Source organism: Mesocricetus auratus, unplaced genomic scaffold (assembly GCF_017639785.1).
Source record: "Mesocricetus auratus isolate SY011 unplaced genomic scaffold, BCM_Maur_2.0 Super-Scaffold_100004, whole genome shotgun sequence".
NCBI classification, from domain to species: Eukaryota; Metazoa; Chordata; class Mammalia; order Rodentia; family Cricetidae; genus Mesocricetus; species Mesocricetus auratus.
The window spans coordinates 42,087,479-42,112,774 of NW_024429189.1; the positions used below are offsets into that span (position 1 = coordinate 42,087,479).

At 45.4% G+C, this 25,296-nt stretch overlaps 1 protein-coding gene across 3 annotated transcripts in view; it reads right to left on the bottom strand.

The window, feature by feature from the left end:
• Wipf1 (WAS/WASL interacting protein family member 1) overlaps window positions 1–25,296 on the bottom strand; it is a 103,860-nt gene that overhangs the window by 57,792 nt on the left and 20,772 nt on the right. The window contains exon 1 of one of the 3 annotated variants that reach the window (XM_040745599.1): window positions 6,721–7,041. The exons of 1 other annotated variant lie outside the window; for it this stretch is intronic. The gene's annotated coding sequence lies outside the window, so the exon portion shown is untranslated. Of the gene's footprint in view, window positions 1–5,908; window positions 6,077–6,720; window positions 7,042–25,296 lie in introns of those variants that run through there. One more of the 3 variants, XM_040745598.1, reaches the window with a different exon arrangement.

Sequence of the window (25,296 nt, forward strand, 5' to 3'; positions counted from 1 at the left end):
ATACATGCCTGTGATCCCCATACAAGGAAAGTCAAGGCTGGAGGATGGTGAGTTCAAGACTAGCCCAAAAAATCATGTAGTGTTTCTTTAGTATATTGCTTATGGCTCACAGCCTTTGACTAGAATAGGTCTACATGGAAGGTGATCAACAAATGTTTCTGAATTAAGAGGAAATGTCAAAAAAGGAAGGGGGGAGGGGAGGGAAAGGAAAGAAGAAAGAAACATGTAGAAAGCAGGCATAACTATGTAATGAAACCCAGGACCTAAAAGGGCAGGTGAGTTCTAATCGCAGAGCCTGCATGTGTCTTATTTCTTTTACGATACGTGTAGGGGAGATGGCCCAGTGAGAAAGTGCTATCTCCCCAGGCCCCAGAACCTTAGTCAAGTGTCCGGAACCCACTTTTAAAAGCCTGGTCTGGCACTTAGTGCCTGTAATCCCAGTGCTCCAGAGGCTGAGTAGGGGATCTTTAGGCTTGCTGGCCAGCCAGTCTACCGGAATCAGTGCTGGGGAACAACAGTGGGAAACTCAACACCGACTCTGAGCATTTTGTTTATTTTATGTGCATATTTGTTTCTTGGTTTGGTTTGGTTTTTGCCTACATGCATGTATGTGCACCATGTGTGTGCCTGTTGCCTATGGAGGTTAATAGAGGCTCCCCTGGGACTGGAGTTACAGACACTTATGAGCCATGTGGGTGCTGGTATCCAATCTGGGTCCTCTGGAAGAGCAGCCAGTGATCCTACCCACTGGACCATCTCTCCAACTGGCTCGTGATGTTCAGAGAGGAACAACAGAGAGGTAAGGTGACATTGAGGAGAGGTTGCTGCTTGCCCAAGAAAGACCCTAGGAATGGCTGTGCTGCTAAAATGTACACCTTTTGATTTTCCTCTACAGCACCTGACCAAGGCAGGCCCAGGAGGGTCATAAACCAGCAAATCTTCGGTCACAAAGGAATTCCCTGACTTACCTCTGCCTTACGGTGGTGAGAAGACCCTCCTCATTCCAGAGGAGTCCTTGCTCCACACCCTGGAGGGAGGAGTGCTGCTTAGAGAAGCCAAGAGAGCTAACAGACAGCTTCCCCTGGTCCGTCTATAGCATTAGCCATGCAACGAAGCTTCTACCAAGCCAATAGGATAGGAGAGTTTCCAGAGAGCTGGAGGGTGGGCAACAGAGCCTTCTGCCGAGGGGCACAGCAAGCCCCTTCTCCCACATTTCAACCTGTGCATGTCCTTATCAGTGTCCTTTGTGATGTACTTTATAATCAAGAGGTGCCCACAAATGTCTCCACTGTTCTACAAGCTTCTCTAGCAAACTAATCAAACCTAAGGAGGGGTTGTGGCAACACCAGTTTGTAGCCAGTGAGCTAGAATCATGCATAGGGATGCTTGTGACTCACATCTAAAGGGGCGGGGGAGTGGAGAGCAGTCTTAGGAGCTGAGCTGTCTGCTGTCTCTAGGTGGACCATACCAGATCTGAGCTGGGTTAGAGGACATTGGCTGGTGTCTGCTGCAGACGTACTTGCTCGCTCATGAGTTGGGAAATATCCTCACACTTTCTAGGGCCGGAGAAGTGATCTGTGTGGAAGGAGAAGTTTGAGTCCAAACGGGAGCTGGTTTAGAGGCAGGTTAACAACTTCAAACTCAGCCCTCACTGAAGAGGTCCTAAAGCTTCCCCTTTGTCTGGCAGCCAGAAGGCGTGGACTCAAAAGGACTGACCCTCCTATAAAACGCACAAGGAACTGCTGGGCATATGAGCATGTACAACTAGTGCAGTCCACTGACCGTGCCTACTGCCCACATTATCACCCCGAGACAATGGAGTTTGCCTCAGGTCTCTGAAGGTGGACAGGCCACCTGGGAAACGATGCTAAGGATGGCTGGCTTTCCTAAGGACTGCTTCATCCCGGACCTCATAAGCCCTGATACACATCCACACTTTACAACAGATTTCACCCACAGTTTCCAATCCACATCTGTGTCTACTAGATTCAACCCATTTCCCAGTCCTATCCCAGGCCCATTACTAACTATTCCCCTTCATTACTTCCTGGGGACCAGATCATTCACACAGGCTTTGTGAAGGTAAAGTGGAATAGGTTTCTGTCAATAAAATCTCAATTGCATTGCTGTCTCCCAGGAGGATTTAGAAGGAAGTAGCAGTAAGCAGAGGTTGCTTTGGCAAACACTTAACCTCCTAATCTCCTCCCCACTAGGCATGAGGCAGGACTGTAGATACCATGTAGGCACCTGTAGCCATGACGTGGCCATGCACCACAGGGCCCTTTGAGCTGCCTAAAGTATCTGCCTGAATACCATATGCATGTCCCGCCCAGAGGGCAGGGTCAGCATACTAGGTTCCAACAGGAGCCTCTTAAAATCGCTTCTTTTTCTAAAACACACCAACAAAAACCAAAAGAACAACAAAATCCACTAAGATCCTATTTTCTGTTTACCCATTTAAACTTCTTCAAAGTCAGATGTTCTTGGCACCGAGGAAGGGAAAACAGTTTTTCAATAACCTGACATTTGTGTCTTTTAAGACAAATCACCTCTGGCTTTCCAAAGTCTTCTCTTACTGCTATTTCCTTATACATGCTTAAAAGAAAAATAAAATGAGCAAACTATTCATTCTTCCTGATTCATCAGGATCTATCTTATACCAATTAATTTCCTAAATTGCTTCCCTTGGACACAGGCTTTCCACCTTTTCATTCTGGTGGCTATGCTTACCAGGGTCGCTGGGTTCCCTCTTTATAAGATGCTTGTTAAATGCTCTGGATTGAACACACCATCTACATATAAAAATTCTGGCTTGAACCTTCAGAAGCTGACAGGCATGCGTGGCAGAGGAGAAATTTGGGAGAAGAAAGGAAGGGATGAATAGAAGACGGAGAGACACGGTGATCTGTGGGAGAGGTTTTGGGAGAAATCCTGGTGGCAGGTCATCAAGCATGTTCATTTCAATGAGAGGTGGGATGTGTATGCTTTTCCTGAGAAGTTCCACTGTGGTAAGAAGCTAAGCTGGGACATCAATTCCCTTCCTTTAATAGTGCCTTCTATACAGCGTTCTGTACAGCAAGTTGGTAAGGTACTGGGCAGCCCTTTTGTTGGACCCTTTTGCAGTCCTCTGAAGTCAGAATCTCCCTACAGGTTTCTAATGCCTTCAAGGAAGACCAGTTCTTCCCAATGGGAGGCCTGGAGATGGAAGAAGACACTAGAGTACCACCACACAGAACAGCAGTGTCCACTGCCAACCTCTCCAAATGAGTCCACACACAGCAACATCTTAGTCAAATAACAGTAACTTAGTAACAAGAACTTGTTACAACAACTTGTAACATTTTGGTTCGAATAACTCCAAGATACCATCTAATAAGGCTTCAGTTCTTTTGAGATAGAATCTCACTGTGTAGCTCAGGCTGGCCTCAATCTCAGAAGTCTACCTGCTTCTGCCTCCCAAGTGCAGGGATTAAAGACATGCACCACCACGCCCAATTCATCTAATGATTTTTAGCTGAGCAAAAAAAATAGAATCCCCTAGGGATTTCACTCACTCACACACACACACACACACACACACACACACACACACACACACCTACCTTATTACAACTCTACAGCTCCTCCTAAGTCCCACCATGATTTCCAGCTGTTCCAGTTCTGACACGAGGCATTCTTCCTACAGCTCAATCACTGGAAGTCCAGCTCCCACTGCAGCGGTGTTCAGAGCTAGGATTCCTGAGATGTGACTGGACCACGAATTCACCAAAGGCTTAATTCCATGATGGACTCATAAAAGGATGGCATTATTGGAAGGTGGTGGGAAGTAAGGGATGGGCCTACTTTTATGTCCCCTTATATTGTGACCTGCAAAGGTATTCTTTGTCCCCAGCCCCTTCCTGTCTCTTTCTTTGCTTCCCGGCTATCAAGAGGCAAACATCTTTCCTCTGCCATTCTCTTACTCTGCTGTGGTACTGTCATGCCACGAGGCTGAAACCTCTGCACCTGTGAGCCAAACAAACCAATCCTCCATTATACAGCTCATACCAGAAACATTGTTGCAATGATACAAAGTCTTACTAACCCACCATCTAATTAATGCACGGTACTGTGAAATACATACACGGAAATGCAAGTGCAGAGGAACCCAAGTCACTCCAGACAGTATCAAAACAGACACCCTGGGAGGTAGCTAGTCAGTTGCTTCCAAACAGTGACTCTTTACCAGCAGGAAGAAATCACAAAATTGGTAGGTACCCATGCAATAACAGATGTGGCTACTGACTCGATTCACAGTGCTTCTCTCATAACACATGGGATCTTGGGGAAAGGATGCTATGTGTCAGGGTCTGGTGAAAAAGGAGGACTGTGGGCCCCACTCCCCTTCTTTAGAGCATCTGTAATGCGCCTGTACGGTCCCTCCTAAAACTTACCATTTTTCTCTCCAGCTTTAAGTGGACAACTCATCTCTTCCCACTGTTCACCTTCAAGCTGATTCAGTGCTTAACTTGGCAGTAATGCCTAACTAAAAACTACCAGTGCTTTCCCACCCAGCATGACCCACCATCTGCCATCCTGGATCCACCTTCCTTTCAGAGCCCTTCCAGCCTGGAGGTCAGGAAGGTGTATAAGGAGAACCCTTCCGATGCCTTTTTGGCATCTTAGACACAGTGGAAGCAGAAAGCTGGAAAAGAGGCCAAGAAATGCCTAAGGAGAGAAGAAGGAATGGAAACAGCTTTTGGAACGATGCACACACAAAAAAGACATCGGGCCCATCTGGAAAGCATTAAACAAAATAAAAGTCCCTTTCTACTATGAACAGCAGATTAGCATAATACTCCCCAAATAGCAAAGCTCTCTGACAAACTTTACAGAGCAAAATAGAACCAAAGAGGTGGTCTTTCGAGGGACGCCCAGTCACGGCTAAGTTACAGGCCTCTTTCTGATACTCTGGGGGAGTGCCACGTAACAGGCGACCACCCGCTGCAGCCCCCACTTCGCTGTGGCCAAGGCTAGTCCGATCTGCTCTGTCCCGCCCGCTGAAATCATGCCCTGCCTCCGTCAGCACTAGGGAATGGCTTTAGGAAAACATTCAGGCTCTGCTCTTAGCTTAGAGAACCCTCCCTCAGTATCAGCTTCCTCTCCACTTTCTTGCAAAACACGATAGTAAAAAATGAAAAGTATGCTGCAATCCCAGTACATACCCAACAGTGGGTTTTAACTTTCATCACCGTCCTGGTTATTTTGCATTACTGGAATGTAAACAACACAGGAATCCACTAACCTATCACCTCTTGTTTTTCAGAAAAGACACATTAGAACGCTCAAGCTAGACCCAAGAAAAAGAGGAAATAGGAAACTGATCCTAGTGCCCTCTCATTATTGTTATTGGTTTGTTTGTTTGTCTTTAGACAAGGTCTCTTGCAGTTTGGACTGGCTTTGAAGACATTATGGAACTGAAGATGACCTTCAAGTCCTGATTCTCCTGCCTCCACATCCCGAATGCTGAGATTACAGGCCTGTGCACGGCCACACCCAGTTTATATGGTGCTGCAGTTAAAACCAAACCCAGGGCTTTGTGCACACGAGGCAAGTACTCTACCTACTAAGCCCCCACACGAGGTAAATGCTCTCCCTACTGAGCCCCAGCTCCAGCACCAGAAAGAGCAAAGCCACCTCCCTGGCTAACGTGGCTGTTCTAAAGCCTCCTCCTCTTGACTCAGACTTGAGACATTTTTCCTGCTCGTTACAGGTCTGGAAGCAGCCAGTCACTGTGACAGAACTTCTGTTGACTCTGCCGTTCATGAATGTGTTCCCTCGGTGGTTACCAGATGGCCCGGACTGGTTAGAGGCTCCTGAAACGCCTCACACAACCCTTCACCCACCTTTCTGACATTGCTAGACTCACCCAATGCTCTTTACCATCTGAAGGCCAAGGAATGGAGGGCTCTAGTCACCACCAAGCCCTGCAGCCTCTCCGAACCCGCTCAGCTTCAGTCCAGGTCTTGTTACTTCTCATACTGAGAACTTCCCCATCTTCACTCAAGCTGCCCTACCCGCTTCCTGTACCCACAAGCTCTCCTCAGTGAGGAAAGGAGAGGAGGAGAGGGAGGGGGGGAGAGAGAGACAGAGAGAAAGAGAGAGAGAGAGAGAGAGAGAGAGAGAGAGAGAGAGAGAGAGAGAGAGAGAGAGAGAGAATGTATAGGCCCGGAAAGTTATTCTGCCATGAAATGCAAGCCAAAAGATAGGTTTTATGAGATGAAAGTCCATAAAACAAGAAGCTTTTGCACATAGCCTTGAAACACACTTTTACCCACATTATTTCTGTTTTCTCTAACACCCCACACGTCTGCAAACACAAGTTGACCGGTCCTGTTTCAGATTTGTGCTAATAAGCACAAATGAGAAGAGTCTTAGCTGCAGTCCATGAAATAACTTATTTCACGAACATCTGAAGTTTGTTCTTTCCAAAGGCATAGAAGTTCTAAACAAGGAAACCAGCGATTCTGAGAATTTCGTTTTCACCACAGTGGCTCAGTGTTTGTTCCTCTGACAACGTGCGGTTGGTTACCAGCTTTGCACAGAGTCTTACATTCAAAGCCAGGGAAGTTCCTTTTCACCAGAGACACACTTAAAGTCGGTTCAAGGGAAGGGAGTCAATCGGGTGGGGCATTCCAGAGCCACCTTTGGGGGTGTTGCTAGAAAGGAAAGGGCACTAACCTGCGTGGCTTTAATCCGCTGAGGAAAACGGCTGAGCCCTGTGGTCCTCAGCTATCTTCTGGCCCGCTTCCTGTGAGGCTGCACGTGACACTGCCCTTCCCCACTGCACCTTCTTCTGCTGGCCTCTCCAACTGCTCAGAGGCATGTGACACAACCGGCCAGCTGCTCTCTCATGCAGGGTGGCCCGCGCCTATGGAAATGGCCATTTCCTGGTAGTGGTTCCCTGGCTTCTTTTGGGAGTTCACAGGACACAGGTAAAGAGGAGAGCGGGGCGGACTGCATGTTATGAGACAAGGAAGCAGGGAAAGACAGAGTCCACTCCCCAGGCTCTCCAGTTTGGAGCTGGGGTTCCACAACTGTTAAAGAACAGGCCAGTATGAAAGCCTGGAGCTTGGACACTCTCCTGCAGCTGGGGTCCTGATACTGATGCCCACCTGGAGATGTCTAAGGAAGGGCTTTTGATAGTGCTGTTCCACGCTCTCCTCTAGGGGATGGACACCACCAGCAGAACAGAACTGGGTCTTGGCTGACACTTCTGGGTCCTGCTGCAACCACAGCCACTCATCCCGAACTTCTGAGTTCTAAGTCTATTAGCAGTGCTGTCAGACACTGCGCCCTGATTTTGGGTTTGGAAACAAAGTTACTGTGTTGTCAGCCTCCATGGACTAAGTCATTTTGATGCTAGCCTGGCAGGAATGGAAGGGGGGGTGACCTGGCCATGTCCCTCCCTGCCCTGGATTGGGGAGAAGGCTGGCAGAACCATTTCTAACTTTCCTGTCAGGCCATCCTCTTCCCTCTGATAATGGCCCCAGCTCTCAGGAGGGTCCAAACACACAAGAACTTGTGGATGTAGGAAATGGTGTGTGGGAGGAAATCTATGTCCTAGACCAGCGGGAATATTCTCCAATTTGTTCAACTTGACTCTTGAAAAAAACAAACAAACAAACAAACCAAAATGGTTTCTTTTTGGCCACCCCAGCATAATTCTTTTTTTCAAAAAGGCTATAAAAGAGATTTTTGTTTTTGGATTTCAGTAAGGTAACTACAGACAAGTATCAAGTGTTGAAGCTATTTCCCATGTAATTCCTCAGTGTGGTTTCCATGTGAGCCCCACAGTAAGGAAACCAACCCTGAATGGACAACGGTTAGACTCCAGAGTCTCACCACAAGATTACAGCTCTGGCTTTGGGAACACAAGTAACCATTCTCCCATTTTGACAGCTAAGGGCTGCGTTGGTCAGCTGAGCCAAGATGGCTGTCCACACTACAGCCTCTGCATTAGCTTTATAATAGAAGTAACTCTTCACCATCTTGGAATTAGACATTTGTGGATGTAAACAGTAAGGGCTCTATATGAACACGTGACAGCCTTTAGTTGTCTCATTCTGAGTTTGGTTTCTAGCTGTGCTTTCCACTAAGCAGGTCTTTTGTGTTGTGGTGTGTGTGGTCAGTAAAGCTCTTCAAACACTAAACCTGGCTTCTCTGTGTGGATACTTCTTCCGTTTCTAAATTTTAAATAAAAAAAACTTAAGACAATTAAAAAATTTTAAGATTTAAGTTTTTCCATTTTATGTGTGGGGTGCAGGTATGTTTTCACATGTATGTGTGTGTGTGTGTGTGTGTATGTGTGTGTGTGTGTGTGGTGTACACGTATGTGTGCCCAAGGTTGATGTAGGAAGTCATCTTCAGTTGCTCTTCCAGCTATTCATCAAGGAAGAGCCTCTCAATCAATCCCAGAGCTTGCCCATATGACTAATCTTGTTGGCCAGATGGCTCTGAGGATTCCCTACAGGGGCTGGAACTACAAGTGGACATCACACACAAAAAGCATTTACATGGGTTCTGGATCTAAACCTCTGTCCTCATGCTTGTGTGTAAAGGTTTCAACTACTCAGCTATCTCTCCAACCTTGAAATCCTTAGGATTTTATTTTCAGAGCAGTGGAAAAGCTACAGAAAATGTGATATAGGACAGAAAGCCCGTATAGTCTACACCCGGTCACCTCTATCGCTAGCATTTTACATGCAATAGGATATGCAAGTATGAATGAGTAAGCCGGTGCTGAAACATTAACTCAAGTCCATAGCTGATATTTCCTGGGACAAAGAAAAGTGCACTAAAAGCTAAGAAATTACCTTACATTTGAAACAGTGGTCAAGCAACTCTTGTTGGGACTAATAAATATCACTTAAGTATCTCCCCTTAGTTCCCTGAAACTAAACAACTTTGATTAAAGTAGTTAGGGATACAGTGTCTACAGATTTTTCTTTTTAATGCAGGATTTTAAACTACTACTAGATACAGTCTAACTATATCGAACCACAAATTCAAACCAAGTTCTGAGCACACAAGAGGGAGGACTAAATTCTTTCCAGGGTTTGTTTCTGACTCCTTTAGTGATTGTTTCTTCACTCCAGGCCCGGGGAGCTAGCTGCCACAGGGTTGGAGAAAGAAGCCTGTGGAGCAGACGGACAGGGGTGGGGTAAGCGCCCTTGTTTCTGCTTCTGCTTCTTCACTCAGGGCAGCAAGCAAGTGCAGACTGGCACAGCCCACTGCTCCTTTCTCCACGGCCAGAACCTCCTCTCCTTCTGTTTTGGGAGCATCATGCCTTTTCTTTATAGGGTGAAGACTAGCCCAACCATTCGCTGCTGCCATATCTCACAAACGGTCACAGACAAAATGCCCAACCTTTTCATCCGGGGCAGAACCTGGACCTATAAACATTACTCTTTGTCTCATCCCCATGTAAAAGGTGCTAAAGTACTGATGGTCCCTAATCAGCTCAGCAGCACCCAGCCGGGGCAGAAGAGATGCTGCCACACTGGTTTTCACTGGTCATTTACCAGACCCTTGCCACCTACCCAGAGCTAAATGCTTTATATATAGATGCTGTTAATTCTTACTGCAATCTTGTGAGCCAGCTATGATCATCTCTACTTCCCCGAGAAGTAACCAAACTTAGAATCACTAAACTGTCCAGTGACCCCAGATGAGTTTGAAGCCAATTTGCAAGCTTGGTTCTATCTGATCACTAGGGAAATGCCAATCAAAACCAGTCTGTGATACCATCTAACTCCAGTTAGAATGGCTATTATCTCACAAACAAACAAACAAAAAGTAACAAATGCTGGCTGAGGATGCAAAGAATGGGAACTTTCATACACTATTAACAGGAATGTAAATTCGTGCAACCATTATGCAAAAACGCTATGGAGATTCCTCAAAAAACTAAAAATGAAACTCCAGAAAGATCCAGCATTCCCATTACCATGGAAAGGAATCGGTGTCGTTGAGGAGACACCTGTCCTCCCACCACACAACAGTCATCCAGGCTGCCCATCCGCAGAAGGCAATGCGGAATGTATGCATACACCATCGCTCGGCCACAGAAAATAATGAGATCCTGACACTTGTTGCAACATACATGGAACCACAGAACATAACGTTAACTAAAATAACGCAGGCACAGGAGGGAGGATGAACACCACATGTTCTCGCATGTAAAAGAATTGACCTTGAGAATGTAGAAACAGAGCAGTGCTTCCGAGGCTGAGCAGGGTGATAGAAGAGTGTCCTAGTCAGGCTTCTGTCGCTGTGGAGACACCATGACCACAGCAACTCTTACAAAGAAGAACATTTAATGGGGGCTGGCTTACAGTTCCAGAGGTTTAGTCCATAATCATCATGGCGGGTGGCATGCAGACAAACGCAGTGCTGGACAAGGAGTTAAGAGTTCTGCATCTTGATCCACAGGCAGCAGGGAAAGAAGTGTGTACTGGGCATGGCTGGAGCACATGAGACCTCAAAACCTGCCCCAACAGTGACACACTTCCTCCAACAAGGCCAGTCCCACTCCAGCAAAGCCACACCTCCTAATAGTGCCACTCCCTACGAGATTATGGAGGCCAATTAGATTCAAACCACCACATTCTATTCCCTGTCCCCCATAGGCTTGTAGCCATAACATAATGCAAAATGCATTTAGTCCAACTTCAAAAGTCCCCATGGTCTCAACAATATTTAAAAGTCCAAAGTTCAAAGTCTCTTCTGAGATTCATGCAATTGCTTAGTTGTAATCCCCTATAAAATAACAATAAAAAACAGATCACATACTTCTAACATCTAATGGCACAGGATATACATTACCAGTCCAAAATGGAGGAAAGGGAGCATAGTGAGGAAATACCGGACCAAAGCAAGACCAAAAACCAGCTGGGCAAACTCCAAACTCTGCATCTCCATGTCTGATGTCCAAGCGCCCTTCAGATCTCCAATCCTTTCAGCTTTGTTGACTGCAGCACACTTCTTTCTCTTGGGCTGCTTCCACTTGCTGCTAGTGGTTTCCTCAGCAGGCATCCCACAGCTCTACATTCTCCAACATCTTGGGGTCTCCAAGGCAATCCAGGCCTCCCCTTCACAGCTTCATTATGGCCTCTCTGGGCCTTCATGCAGGGACACTCCTGACACATGCCAGGCCTCAGCAGCTTTCTTTAGTTTTGGAGGCAAATTCTATAACCTTTTCTTGTATCCTTGACTCTAAAGCCAGAACCACATGGCCAAAGCTGCAAAGTTCTGCTGCTTGATGGGGGTGAAACATGGCCCCTTCATTCAACTGCATCTTCACTAACTTTCTGTTTTCCAAGTTTTCCTTCACTGCCTGTTTGGCTGTCCTGGAACTTGCTCTATAGACCAAGATGGCCTTGAACCCAGAGATGTGCATGCCCCTGTCTCCTGAGTGCTGGGATTAAAGACGTGTACCACCATACCTGGACCAAAGCTGTTCTTTAATTTCTTTTCACAAGTTGAAAGTTTAGGTGGGTGGGATTATGCCCTGAGGTTTCCACTCCCTTTATTCCATTTAACATCAGGCTTTCCTTTAATCTATTTAATCTACTTCTTGCTCAGTTTGTTCCTTTTCATTATAAAGCTTCATTAGAGTTAACTCTAATAGCCACACGACAGAGTCTATACTAGGCTCTTTTGAAATTTCCTCTGCCAATGGAATTAACCCAAATCTATTCACTTTGCCTCAGGCAGACTCTTTGGACAAAAGCCCCATTCTTCACTAAAATATAACCAAAATGATCCCTAAGCAGCATACTAAAATTCTCCTCTGAAACCTCTTGAGCCAAGTACCCACAGCCCAAATCACCTTCAGCACCACTGTCTTCCATGTTCTTACTAGCATGCTCCCATTAAGCAGTGCTTAAAACATTCCACTGCTTTCCTAACCCAAAGTTCCAAAGTCCAGATTCCTCCACACAAAAACATGGTCAGGCCTATCACAGTAATACCCCACTTCTGGTACCAACTTTTGTCAAAGAAGAAGAGAGAGAAAGAGGATGACTGATAAATACAGGGGTGCCTCTTGATGGAAGGAACAAATTTAAATGTCCTTTAGCACAACCAGGTAACTGTGTGTAACAACAATTAATTGTATATTTTTAAAGCAGAGAGAAGTAGAGAGAATTTTGCTTGCTCAAAACACAAGGCAATGGGAATGTGTAATGGATATTCCAACTCTCTTGACCCTATCATTTCACATTATATACAAGTATTAAACTTTTAGACTATAGTAATAAATATGTTGAATTTCCTGTGTCATAAGTAAAAACATTTTTAAACTCTCTCTCTCTCTCTCTCTTACACACACACACACACACACACACACACACATCCACAAAGTTTCAATACTTTTCTGTTACTACATGAGGCCAACTCATGTCTAATTTTCTTTCATTTTTTGGTCAATTGAATACAAGTTATTAAACTAGTATTCATTTAATCATTTTCTACAAAAACTTTGTTTTTATTTGGTTAAGTCAATAGTGATCCTAATGTCATATAAAGACTCCCTTATTTATCTTTTCATTGAACCAATTCTGAAATGATTTCATTAAATTATGAAAGTTTATTTATATTTTTATTTTTGTTATATTTCATTTGTATTATTTTATTTGCACTAACAAATGCTCCCTATAGATAAGTTTTCTTCTAGGATGTATACTCTTCTTCTGTGACTTTGCCCAAGTTTTTTATATTTAGTTTTAATACAAAATTTTTCATTCCTAACTTTGTTCTGTTAGCATTTTCAGCTACTGCTTACTCTTCACCCTCTCCATGTAACGTCAATTGACATACAATCCTGAATACAGCATATAGTCAGAGAGTTTTTGCTTTTCTATGCTAGGAGCTCAACACAGGGCTCAATCGTGGTAGACAGGTGCTCTACTACTGAGCTATATCCCTAGATTATCTTTCTAATGTATCTGAGAACCAACGCTTTTCATTAGAACTTAATCTACTCACATTTGTTTCTCTTACTCCGCCACGTTAGTATATTTATTGTTATATTTCTTTTTTAGTTTCCCCTTTTCTTAAATTTTGCTGACTTCTTATTATTATAACATCCTCTGACCTTGACTGTGAATATGTGCTTTCAATTTTAACGGTTTAGAAATACCCTCTATGCTTTTCTCTAGATATCAAATACATGTGACTTTTCTGGATGAACACCAGAGCACTGCCAGCTGGGTCCTGGTAACGGTAAAGTCAGTGTTTATGGGAATGGAATGATAGCTTCGTGTTAGTAACAATAATGGCAGAGCAAAGGGGTGACATTCCACAGGCATCAGGAACTGTTCTCTTGGAGGGCATAGGGATGAGACAGTCTTGCTATGTAGCCCAGGCTCTAGAAATTAGTCTAAAGGGACCGAATGCCATGTCTCCATTCACTTCTGCCCTTCCTGTATGAAGGCTGGACTGTAACTCTCACCAATAACATGAGTTAGCATGGGGTAGAGAGGCATCCAGGAACCCCAAACTGGGACACAGCCAAGAACACCCTGGGGAAAAACCCTACAAACATTAGGCTCTGAGACTCACAGACACTAGGAAACTGCAGGCGTGTCTGCAGAAGTGAGGCTCTGACTCCCTCACTCCTGTTACCACAGTCGCCAGCCAAGGCATCTGCCCTAGAGTGAGGCAGGATGGTAGGATGTTAGCCCATGTGCTAAAGAGTTAAAGAACTCAACTAGGAAAATAATATGAGCCCTGAGGGAGGCTGGAAGTCTGAGTTTCCTGGTGGATAGCTAAGAAGGCACAAAGTCAAGTCAACATAAACTTCTCTTCTCTGAAAATGGGGGCGTCTGTCATTTAGTTAAGGATTGGTGTGGACAGGACTAGAGTGGAAGAAATTCTGGCATAAAATGCATGTGTTGGTTGGATGTGTGGGGGTGGGGTTCATTTGCATTTACACTTCGTGCATTTGAATGACGGCAAACATTTAAACGCCACACTGAATTTTTTCAGAGACTGGAGTGATGGTGAGGAAGGAAGAGGGACAGAGATCTAGGAACAATTTACATACCTCCCAGTAATTGTTTGCTCGTCAGAAACCCAGGCTAGGACCACAAAGAAGAAGTGGCACAATGCCTGCTAAGGGTATTTTTGTCTTCACTTAATCAGATCATTTTTAATCATCCCCACGTTACAAATGGAGAGAGCAACCTTCCAAGAATTAAAGGGCTTTCTCCAAACTGGTAAATAAGCGATGGCACTGGTACCAACGTTTCTGCCTGCATCCAATGTCATCTCCAGTGCATACGTGAACTGTCTCCTTGCTGCTCAGTCTCTGAGAGGAAGAAGCCCAGGCACTCTGCTGTGAGCTGTGTAAGAAGCTGAGCGCCGTGAAGCACCTGGCAGTCAGAGGTCACAGAGTAAGTCAGTCAGCTTGTCCAGACAGACCACAGAGCTACTGCTTCCCTCAGAAATGGTGGGGGGATTTTTGAAGCATTACATCATGCAAAGGCTTCCCCCTTAGTACTTCATGCAAAAAGACTGCATGCACCATATCTGTGAGTGCTTGGAACAGTTAGAGGGAAGTTAAAAGGTCAACAGAGTTCTCTCGATGGTGCACCACACAGTGGAACACTGTTTATGTTTCTGCAAAGTAATGGAAGTTGGAATTATCAAGACTTGAACTATCTGCCCCCAAAGCCAGAGCCCTACCTAGATAGCGGGCATGCCACTCTTTGGCATACCATACAGACTGATGCCACAAACTCAGTTGGCTTTTTGCCAACATCAATGGAATTGTATTACAAATAACCAAGCCTTTCATTGATCTTTATTGTTAATCATGACACAGAAAGGAAATGGCAAATTCCTTTGTTCATAAAAAGACTGGCTCGGCACATAGAAAAGCCGGGATGGTTGCATGGGTCTGCTCCAGACGGGGCCAAGAGCTGAAAGGACAAGGGAACACATGCCCATTCCTAACCCAGAAGCTATCCCCAACTGATAACCACTCGCCAATGGAGTCTCACTGGGGAAACAAACTATTCTTAAAGGCAGGCCGCATGCCCAGCATTAGATGGCCAACAGAAAACAAACTCAGCATTGTCTCTGTTGGTTTGTTGTCTCACAATGCTGTGTTAGGCTTTTCTTTCTTTTTTCAAAAATGTATCTTCTTTTTAAATGTTTATTATATTAAAAATTACCTTACAATTCCTTCGCATATATATCACAACTTCCAGGTTAGTGTTTTTAAGGGATGCCTGAGAGTAAGAACAAGTTGGTCTCTTTCTTCTTGTGCCCCTCTTGGCCTCTTTTCTTTCTGTTAGTTTGTTCTGTCCTGTTCCAATGTGATGGTTTTTGTTCCTTTATTTTATTAGTATCTCTTAGAAGGGTGGATGGGGATGGAAGCTAGGTAGGGAGGAGCTGAGAGGAGCAGAGGGAGGGTCAACTATAATCACCATTCACATATAAGAAAAAAACCAAACTGTTTTCCATAAAAGAAAAAATACCTGAACAGTAAAATAACATTTAGAAAGTCCCTACTATATAGGTGAATTATGTAAGTATGAGTGTTTTTAAGATGATAATTATGCAATGTAAAATATTTCAGGAATAAAAATCATCATTAGTCATTTAAAAAAAAAAAGCCCTGCTATCATCTAGGATGAGGTTAAGAACCCTCATGAATACAGAATTCCAGAATTAACCAAGATGGTGCTAAGAACCATGATGTCTGTGTTTATACACTGCTCTGTGTGTTGTGAGTGCGTGTGAAAGAAGAAGTTAACATCAGTCTCTATTACCCTCTCTCTTTTTTGAGGCAGGGCCTCTCAGTGACCAGGGCTCACAGATTCTGCTAGACTGGCTGGCCAGCAAGCCTCAGCAATCCTCCTCCTATCTCCACTCGGATTCCATCTGTGTCCCTGGATTACAGAAATTCCACATTAGGCTTTTACTTGGGCTCTGGGGACCAAAGGCAGACCCTGGAGCTTTTGTGCAAGCACTTTAGATCACTCCATTCCTTCCATGGAGACTGAATGGCAAATAAACTAACACCAGGAACACAGCCATTTCACAAGTGCACCGAGGATGCGGGCACGATCCAGAATGGTAAGGTGGCCCTTGCCAGGCAGGTGGGTAGTTTTCAGAATTTGTGTTTTTCCCATGCTGGACATCTACATGTTCGGACAATCTTCCTTCTCAGGCTCAGCTTCCCTCTCCTTCACAGCAAAGAGAACACAGAATGACGTGGAACCGGGAGACAAGTCCCCAGCATCTCACAACGGACGGATTTTGAAATCAGAATGCCTGGATTCAAACAGACCCCTTACTTACTAGTGGCAGTGAGCTATTTCATTCTTTCAGGTCCCGAGTTTCTCATTTTTAACACAGGGACGTTTTCACAAGTATTAAATCTGATGTGACATTCAAAGACCTTAACCAGTGTGGTGCAACAACAGTTGATGTTGTCACTCTTGATAGGCAGGCACTTTTCTCCTTGGGAAGCTCTAAATCAGACAACTAGTCAAGCAAAGAGCTTCATTTCTGGGGTGTTCTGTATGCAGAGAATAAAGGGTATTTGGGAATGAGGGAAAATGAAGTTAAGTTTAGATCATTCTAGAAAGTCCTAGCCAGTCAGGAAGTAGGATCAAAGCCCCATAAGGCTGCCCTGAGCCTGCAGGTGGTATTGAAGCATTTTGTTCTCAGATTGGGAAGTATTTGCATCTGACTAGAAGACAGGAAGAAAATGGTACATGTATTACAACATCTCATGATAAATGAACAAGAAAAGCATCACTGCTAGTGAGAAGCCATGTAGCTGGGAGCAATAAAACCAGGCTTAGGATGAGCCCTGTGTGCTGGGGAGGAAGGGGATGAGCCCTGTGTGCTGGGGAGGAAGGGGATGAGCCCTGTGTGCTGGGGAGGAAGGGGATGAGCCCTGTGTGCTGGGGAGGAAGGGGATGAGCCCTGTGTGCTGCCTGGGGAGGAAGGGGATGAGCCCTGTGTGTTGGGGAGGAAGGGGATGAGCCCTGTGTGCTGGGGAGGAAGGGGATGAGCCCTGTGTGCTGCCTGGGGAGGAAGGGGATGAGCCCTGTGTGCTGCCTGGGGAGGAAGGGGATGAGCCCTGTGTGCTGCCTGGGGAGGAAGGGGATGAGCCCTGTGTGCTGCCTGGGGAGGAAGGGGAGGAGCCATGTGTGCTGCCTGGGGAGGAAGGGGATGAGCCCTGTGTGCTGGGGAGGAAGGGGATGAGCCCTGTGTGCTGGGGAGGAAGGGGATGAGCCCTGTGTGCTGCCTGGGGAGGAAGGGGATGAGCCCTGTGTGCTGCCTGGGGAGGAAGGAGATGAGCCATGTGTGCTGTCTGGGGAGGAAGGGGATGAGCCATGTGTGCTGCCTGGGGAGGAAGGGGATGAGCCCTGTGTGCTGGGGAGGAAGGGGATGAGCCCTGTGTGCTGGGGAGGAAGGGGATGAGCCCTGTGTGCTGGGGAGGAAGGGGATGAGCCCTGTGTGCTGCCTGGGGAGGAAGGGGATGAGCCCTGTGTGCTGGGGAGGAAGGGGATGAGCCCTGTGTGCTGGGGAGGAAGGGGATGAGCCATGTGTGCTGGGGAGGAAGGGGATGAGCCCTGTGTGCTGGGGAGGAAGGGGATGAGCCCTGTGTGCTGGGGAGGAAGGGGATGAGCCCTGTGTGCTGCCTGGGGAGGAAGGGGATGAGCCCTGTGTGCTGCCTGGGGAGGAAGGGGATGAGCCCTGTGTGCTGGGGAGGAAGGGGATGAGCCCTGTGTGCTGGGGAGGAAGGGGATGAGCCCTGTGTGCTGCCTGGGGAGGAAGGGGATGAGCCCTGTGTGCTGCCTGGGGAGGAAGGGGAGGAGCCATGTGTGCTGGGGAGGAAGGGGATGAGCCGTGTGTGCTGCCTGGGGAGAAATGGAGATGTTTACTGAACTTTGAGGAAGTGCTTACGTGTTATAAGCTGAGAACTCTTACACAGGGCCTTTCAGAAAAACCTGGATTCAAGAGATATGTTCTTTAAGGACTCTAGCACTGCAGTGGTTGTGTGAAGCCTCAGATTTATTCAGGTTATAATTAGAGTGTGGGTCATATCCAGCTGAGCAACATCAAACACAACCTGGTGTGTTTATCATATTTTTTCCTGGACTCTGCTTTTGATTTTGAAGTGGCTGTAGACAGCCTAAATTACATGTTCTGCAAAGGAAGTAAATTTTTACAAAACACAAACATCTGTCAAGAGTTTATTAATTAGTAACAGCCATAATGAGCAAGAAACACTATATTTTGTATATCAGCATCTATTATTTTCTTTGTCTTCAATCAGCTTCTGGAAATAAAGTTAGTACTCTGGGTGATGTCTAAAATTAACTAAATTACTGTTGTATACCTCAACAACATACTTAGGTACTAAATGCAACATAATACCCATCAATTAACTTCCAAGGACAAATTTATATACAGAAATAACCAGCCATCTTTGTTTAATAACACGAAGTGTGCTTATTGAAATACGTCTCCTGAACATTTGTACAGGCTGCATTTTCACACTGGGGTACCACGGAGCAGCCATCATAATGGCGAAAAGAGGATGAAGAGGGCTTTGTGGCATGTTACACTGAGCTGATCGCAAGTTTTGCTTCTATTAATTTTAAAAATCATACTTTGTGTGTGTGTCTGTGTGTGTGCGTGTCTGTGTGTGTGCATGTGTGTGTGTTTGTGCGCGTGTCTGTGTGTGTGTGCGTGTGTGTGCGGGTGTCTGTGTGTGTCTGCGCGCGCGCGCGTGTGTGTGTGTGCGTGTGTGTGTGTGTGTGCGTGTGATGAGAGAAAAGCATTGTGCCACAATACACGTGTGTGGAGGCCGGGGAACAACCCTGAGGACTCAGTTCTCTCCTTCCACCTTTGTGTGGGTCCCAGGAGGGGAACTGAAGTCACTAGGCTTCCATGGCAACTGCATTTACCAGCTAAACACTCTCCCTTTTTGATATTAGTTTTTTAAACTCTACTTCTCTGATTACTGGGGAATTACTACTATAAACTATAATATTTATGAAGCTTGAGTATATTTCGAGTAAATAGATTTTATAGGTGTGAAACTCTCCTAGCAAGAAGAAATATACATGCAGGTAAAAATACATTATCTTCAAGTATAGTGTGCTACAGAATATACTCAAAATACCACCTAGCCTGATTAAAAATACCAAGTTAATGTTACAAAGCAAACATAACTACCACCCTGGATTGTCATGGGCTATCAAAACAAAAAAGACAATCAACCAACCAAACTGAGAACCTGCAACTGATCCCTGCGGACTGAGACCAGGGGACAGTACTTGGCGCTTCGCAGTTTGCATGACAGCGTATTTATTACCTACATGCATACATGCAACTCTCCCTGCCAGTCATGCATCATCCCACACCACAGGTACACTCTTAGAGTGACCAGAAACGAGACATGACTATAGTCCCCTTCTTGGGACTCGGTGTGTCAGCATCATGATTCCAGTTTCCAAAGATTCACAACTTTCATATCCCAGAGCCCATAAACAACCATTTATAGTCCAACTGTGTACTATATGTATGCATATGCAAAAACAAATACATGTGTAAGAGGTTTCAACATCTTAAAGGCAAGAAAAGCTTTGTAGCTGAGGGAGACCCTGCCCCAGGGCTCTCCAATTCTTAAAATGGCAAGGGTTCAGCCAAGAATAGGCTCACCAATGGAGGGCCACACTGCCTCTGCCATACACGCAGGAGGCCATGCATGTACCAGGCAACTAGGGTGCACCCCTAGATTAGCAGTCCTCCAAAATAATTCAGCCTGGCCAGCCTGAACAGCCTACCCTGTCCTGACTTCCCTTTCCTGCATAAACCCTGACAAAGGATCTGGCCTACCTAGTTTTTCTCCAGGAGAGTTCTGCCTCCCAGCCACTCTGCTTCCCTTCACAAGTAGTGCTCTAAGGTAGGACACACCTCTTTTTCTCGAGGACCTAAGAGTACAGTGGATTTTGCTGTCGCCGCTTGGGGCCACAGCTGACTTACCACAAAGGGTGTTAAACAGACTGAATATGAGTCAGGCAAATAGTGCTCAAGAGTAACTCAACAGCTGTGTTTCTACCTCTGCAGGGACTGTGAACCTTGACCTGCCGGAACTGCATGGAACCAGAAGCTTGCCTCCCCCCCACGCGGCTCTTCCTGTCCCAGCTCAGTGATAAGCACCCTTCCTCTGGGCAGCCCCTCCCAATCCAGTTCCCTTCAGTTAGGCGGCTGAGAAACCTGTTATCCCTCCTGGGGATAAGCACTGCCGGAGAGGGTTCTACCTATCCCCACCTTGGCTCAGGTCAGTTTCTTCCTTCTGGACCCTCCCAGGGTCACAGCCCTGAATCTCATCACGCACACCAGTAGAGGCTACAGCCCTCCTCCCATGCGGATGTACTTCCTCCTACTAGGGAAAGAGGTGGCTGACATCTAGTAATGAAATATTACTGTCTTCCAGCAATGGAGAACGAGGCATCCCTCATTCTCAAGATCCACAGATTTACCCCATTGTCTGCCAATGGTCTACTCTATGTGCACACAACATGCTTCAAAATAAAAGTGCTGATTCAGGGTCTAGGGCAGCCTTCCTAGTCGTATGACACTCTCCTCTTTTTTTCCACCATTTTTTTTAATTGAGCCATACGTTTCCCACTCCCCTTCCCTCCTCCTCTCTCCCTTCCCACCCTTCCCCTGCCTTCCCCCTTCCAATTTACTCAGGAGATCTAGTCTTTTTCCCCTTCCTAGGCGGATCCATGTATGTCTCTCTTAGGGTCCTCTTTGCTACCTAGGTTCTCTGGGGTTGTGGCCTGTAGTCTGGTTGTTCTTTGTGTTATGTCTAATATTGGTGTATAAGTGAGCACATATTATATTTGTCTTCCTGGGACTGGATTACCTCACTCAGATCTTGACCATTCTGACAGGAGTAAGATGATATCTCAGAGTTGTTTTGATTGCATTTCTCTGATGACTAAGGATGTTGAGCATTTCCTTAAGTGTCTTTTGGCCATTTGAAATTCCTCTGTTGAGAGTTCTCTTTTTAGATCTGTACCCCATTTTTATTGTATTATTTGGTCTTTTGATTCCTAGTTTCTTGAGTTCTTTGTATATTTTGGAGATCAGCCCAATCAGATGTGAACACCCTCCTCTTTCTGTCATATGAAAGCATTTCCTAGACCTGCTTTCCCACAGCCGCCATGACTACTCTTTTCAAGATCGGCCAAGTCACTTTAGCCGTTCAGTTTTCTCTTTACTATTAGGCAGTACATTTCCTGGCAATAGTTTTAACAAAAGGAGGGGTACTCCAAAGGAAAGCTCCAAACCTGTACTCATTCAGAACTCTGCTTTGGGTACTTGTGGGCTCTCCTCAGAGGGATGGGCAGTGAGGATGGTAAGATGGTCATGACAGGAGAACCTGGGTGATTGCCACACAGCCTGGACAGGACTAACTAACGTCTGTAGAGACTACCCCGCTGACTGATATCATATGTGCCATGAAGATACTATGCCAGACACAGACCCACAACTGCTTGCCAAGCTAAAAAGAGAGTGAACAGAAGCAATAATAAGATTTTAGGTCATTTGGAATTGCAATCACATACCCTGTGTTTGGCCAAACTTTATCTGCCAAACTTCTGGCTCAACTGCCTATTCATAAACAATACCACTCACGTAGTTCCAAAAGGAAGGAACCGTCCCTACAGCTCAGGTGGCTCTAAAGCATCTGCCCATGAGCTCAGATTACTTAACAACGCTCTTAGGAGCACAAACTATCAGCCTTAACCATTAACCCCGAATGATTATTACATTTAATGTTTATGGATACCAATATTACCATCTGAAAAACCCAAAGTGCCTTTTTGTGAATTAGTTCAATTTATCATTACTAAGGAAACTGTTCCTACTTTAAAAGTGATGACACTGTGTAGGGGAGAGCTCACATGCTCAAGATACTGTCCACGCTTTGGGGTGTGGACAGAGGTACGAGGGACAGGCGAGAGAAAAAAGGGAAAAGAGAAAGTAAATTTCACTGCCCTCTTGGACCATGCATGTGGCCAGGAATTCAGAAACAGTACAGTGGAGGCAGCTACACTGTTTCACGGCACCTGTGGTCTCCTCTGGGTTCACCATCTGCACTGCAGGCTAGAGCACTGGGACTGGAGAATCCATTTCCAAGACAGCCTCCTCATTGGCATACTCGTTTAGCACAAGCCCCGGAAGGCTGGGGATGGGCTCTGCTGAGGTTATCAGGGTATATCCATGGGGCCCTTTTGGTTTCATCTGTACTTCTTTTATTTATTTCTGTCTTTTTTTTTTAAATGCTTGGGAAAAAACCAGGGTCTTGCACATACTAAGAAAATATCCTGTATGGAACTATAGCTTGCATCATCATCTTTTTCTTTTCTTCTTTCTCTTCCTTGCTTCCTTCCTTCCTTTTTTTGAGATAGGGTCAAAAAACTGACTTTGTAGCTCAGGCTGGCCTAGAATTTATGGCAACCCTCTTGCCTCAGTTTCCCTGGTGCTAGGACCATGCCCAGGAGGACTTCTTACATGTTTGTTCAAGGAGGTCTCAGGGCCAAAGTACAGCCTTTTATGACACAGCCTTGGAAGTCACAGAGGTTACTTCTGCCATACACAACCATTAAAGAAGTCATAAACCTCTCCACCACTAGATTCAAATAGAAGGGTCACAGACAATCCTCTCACTGGGAACAGTGATGTATTTACTGGCACATTTTAAAACACTCTGAACTCAAACTTTTGTTGATAATCATAATGACTTACAGAAAACCAGCCATGACTATAATTTTTTTTTAATTAGCCAGTTTCTGCATGGGAAGGGGTCACAGTCCCAAAGGCAATGGAAGGTCTACATTGGTGTTGGATAAGTATTACTTTGGAATAACAACAAAGGAAGAAGCTGATAAAATGTTGTTATCTTTTTTCTTTCTTTTTTTTTTTTTTTTGGTTTTTTACTAGACAGGGTTTCTCTGTATTGTTTTGGAGGCTGTCGGTCCAGCCCAGCCTTGAACTCACAGAGATGCGCCTGCCTCTGCCTCCCGAGTGCTGGGATTAAAGGTGTGCGCCACCACCGCCCCGCTAAAATGTTATCTTTAAACCTTTAATTTTACTAAAATTTATCAGTGAAACAAAGCATCATTTCTTTTCTTTCTTTTTCTTTTCCTTTTTTTCTTCTCTTGGTTTTCTGAGACAGGGTTTCTCTGTATAACAGCCCTAGCTGTTCTGGCACTGGCTCTGTAGACCAGGCTGACCTCGAACTCACAGAGATCTGCCTGCCTCTGCCTCCTGAGTGCTGGGATTAAAGACCACCACTGCCCGGCTTACTGTCCCTTTATTTCCGTTAAGGGTATGTATGCATCCATCAGATGCTCAAAAGTTACACTGAAACATTCCAGGATCTAGAAAACCTGACAGTATTTAGCTTGTAGACTACTGACTCTGACTCAAGTAGCAAACTCAAGCTCCTCCCATAGCTAAGCAGGCAGAAGAGCACAGGCAGGCCGAGGCCGAGGCCGGGCAAGGGGAACAATGGGCAGCATGTGCCTCTGCTTGGCATTTAGGTTTCAGGGTTTTAAAAAGCTAGTACGTCTAAAATCAGTCCTTGGCGCACAGCTTACAGTCGCCAATTTGCATCAGGTAGTGGGTCTTCCCTAGATCCATTAGGCTTTGCCCTCGTTGTTTGGTCTGCTTGGTTCCTCTCTAGCTGCTGCTTCCCCTCATGATTCTGGGGGTTGAACTCAGGGCTCCATCATTAAGCTGCACCCCAGCCCTACTTTTCATCGCTTTCTGAGACTCCAACATCATCGTCTAATTCTGTAGTTAATAATAAACACTCCTTGAGAAGCTCCCCTTTCCCAGGCCCTGGAGTTGGCAGTTGCTCAGTAGTCCTTGGGGAGAGTATTTCCAGGCCTCCTTTACGAATAAGGGAACTGAGGTTATGGCAGATCAAATTACCTGGTAAAGGTGAGAAAACCAATGCACACAGAGGGGGCTTCACATGCAGATACCTTGACCTCAATGATAGCACACGTTGTGTAACATGATACTCCTGATAAATGTGACTCCCCGAAGGCAAGGCTGGTTGGAAGGGGCCATGCCTTGCTGGAATGTCTCTGGGACAGAAATGGCCATGTACCTGAGGCAGGGACTACGCAGAGGACAGTCTCTTATCTGGGAATCATGTAAGGTTGAACCCATACAGAAACTGTCCTCCTGACCCCTGATCCTGTCCCGGGCTACCTGGAAAGAGATTTTGAGCCTTCAGAAAGATGGGCAGTGCTTGTATCCCTGGTCATGTGATGAAGGGCATTCATCAGCAAGATGCTTCTCACACGCTCATCGAGAAAGCACAAGGACATTGGGCTGGACCAACTTTCCTGGCAGGCCCCACGTGACTCCCTCACTAATGAATCTTCTTTGAAAAAGCTCCCTTTAGTAAAACCTTGCTCTATTTCCTTGAAGAGAAAATTCAGAGTTCTCATACATTACATGTATGACAGTCAATTTTTAATCACTTAAATAATTTATTCTCCATTGTTTAATGCTTTATGTCATTCCTCCATGCATAATTTATTATGCCATTTATGTTTATTAAAAATTGATCATGGGGACATGCTCTCTCTCCATTCTCTGAGGCCACTGATATTTCTCTGTCAGACCACTCGGGAACAGACAACAAGGCATTCTACTCAGTGTCTTCTTAATCCATATTAACTGTTTTCATGTCCTTTCTTCGAGAGACGCTCTTCGGTCACAAAAGGTCAAGATCTTATCTCAGGTAGTGGCTGTTCATTTCCTCTTTTGATATAGCAGTAACCTTATCTAAAGGCCCATTCCTACCCACCGAGGGCTTCAGCGCCCACCGAGGGCTTCAGGAAAAAAAAAAGACCTATTCTACTTTTCTAATGCTTACAACCTGACATGAAAAGGAGGCATAAGAGAACAAGATTCTAGAGTCTTCCATGGCAGACCATAGCTTCTGGAACCTCTCTCTGCCTTTTTCAGTCTGCTCTTCTCCGTGTGTGTGTGTGTGTGTGTGTGTGTGTGTGTGTGTGTGTGTGTGTCTGTCTGTCTGTCTGTCTGTCTCTCTCTCTCTCTTCATTTTTCTTTATCGTGTCTTTAGGGTTAATTTTGAAATTTTTGAACTTTTTTCTTTTCTCTATTTTCAATTTCTCCCTAAATCATCTCATCTTTGAACTTCTCAACCCTATGACCTGAGCA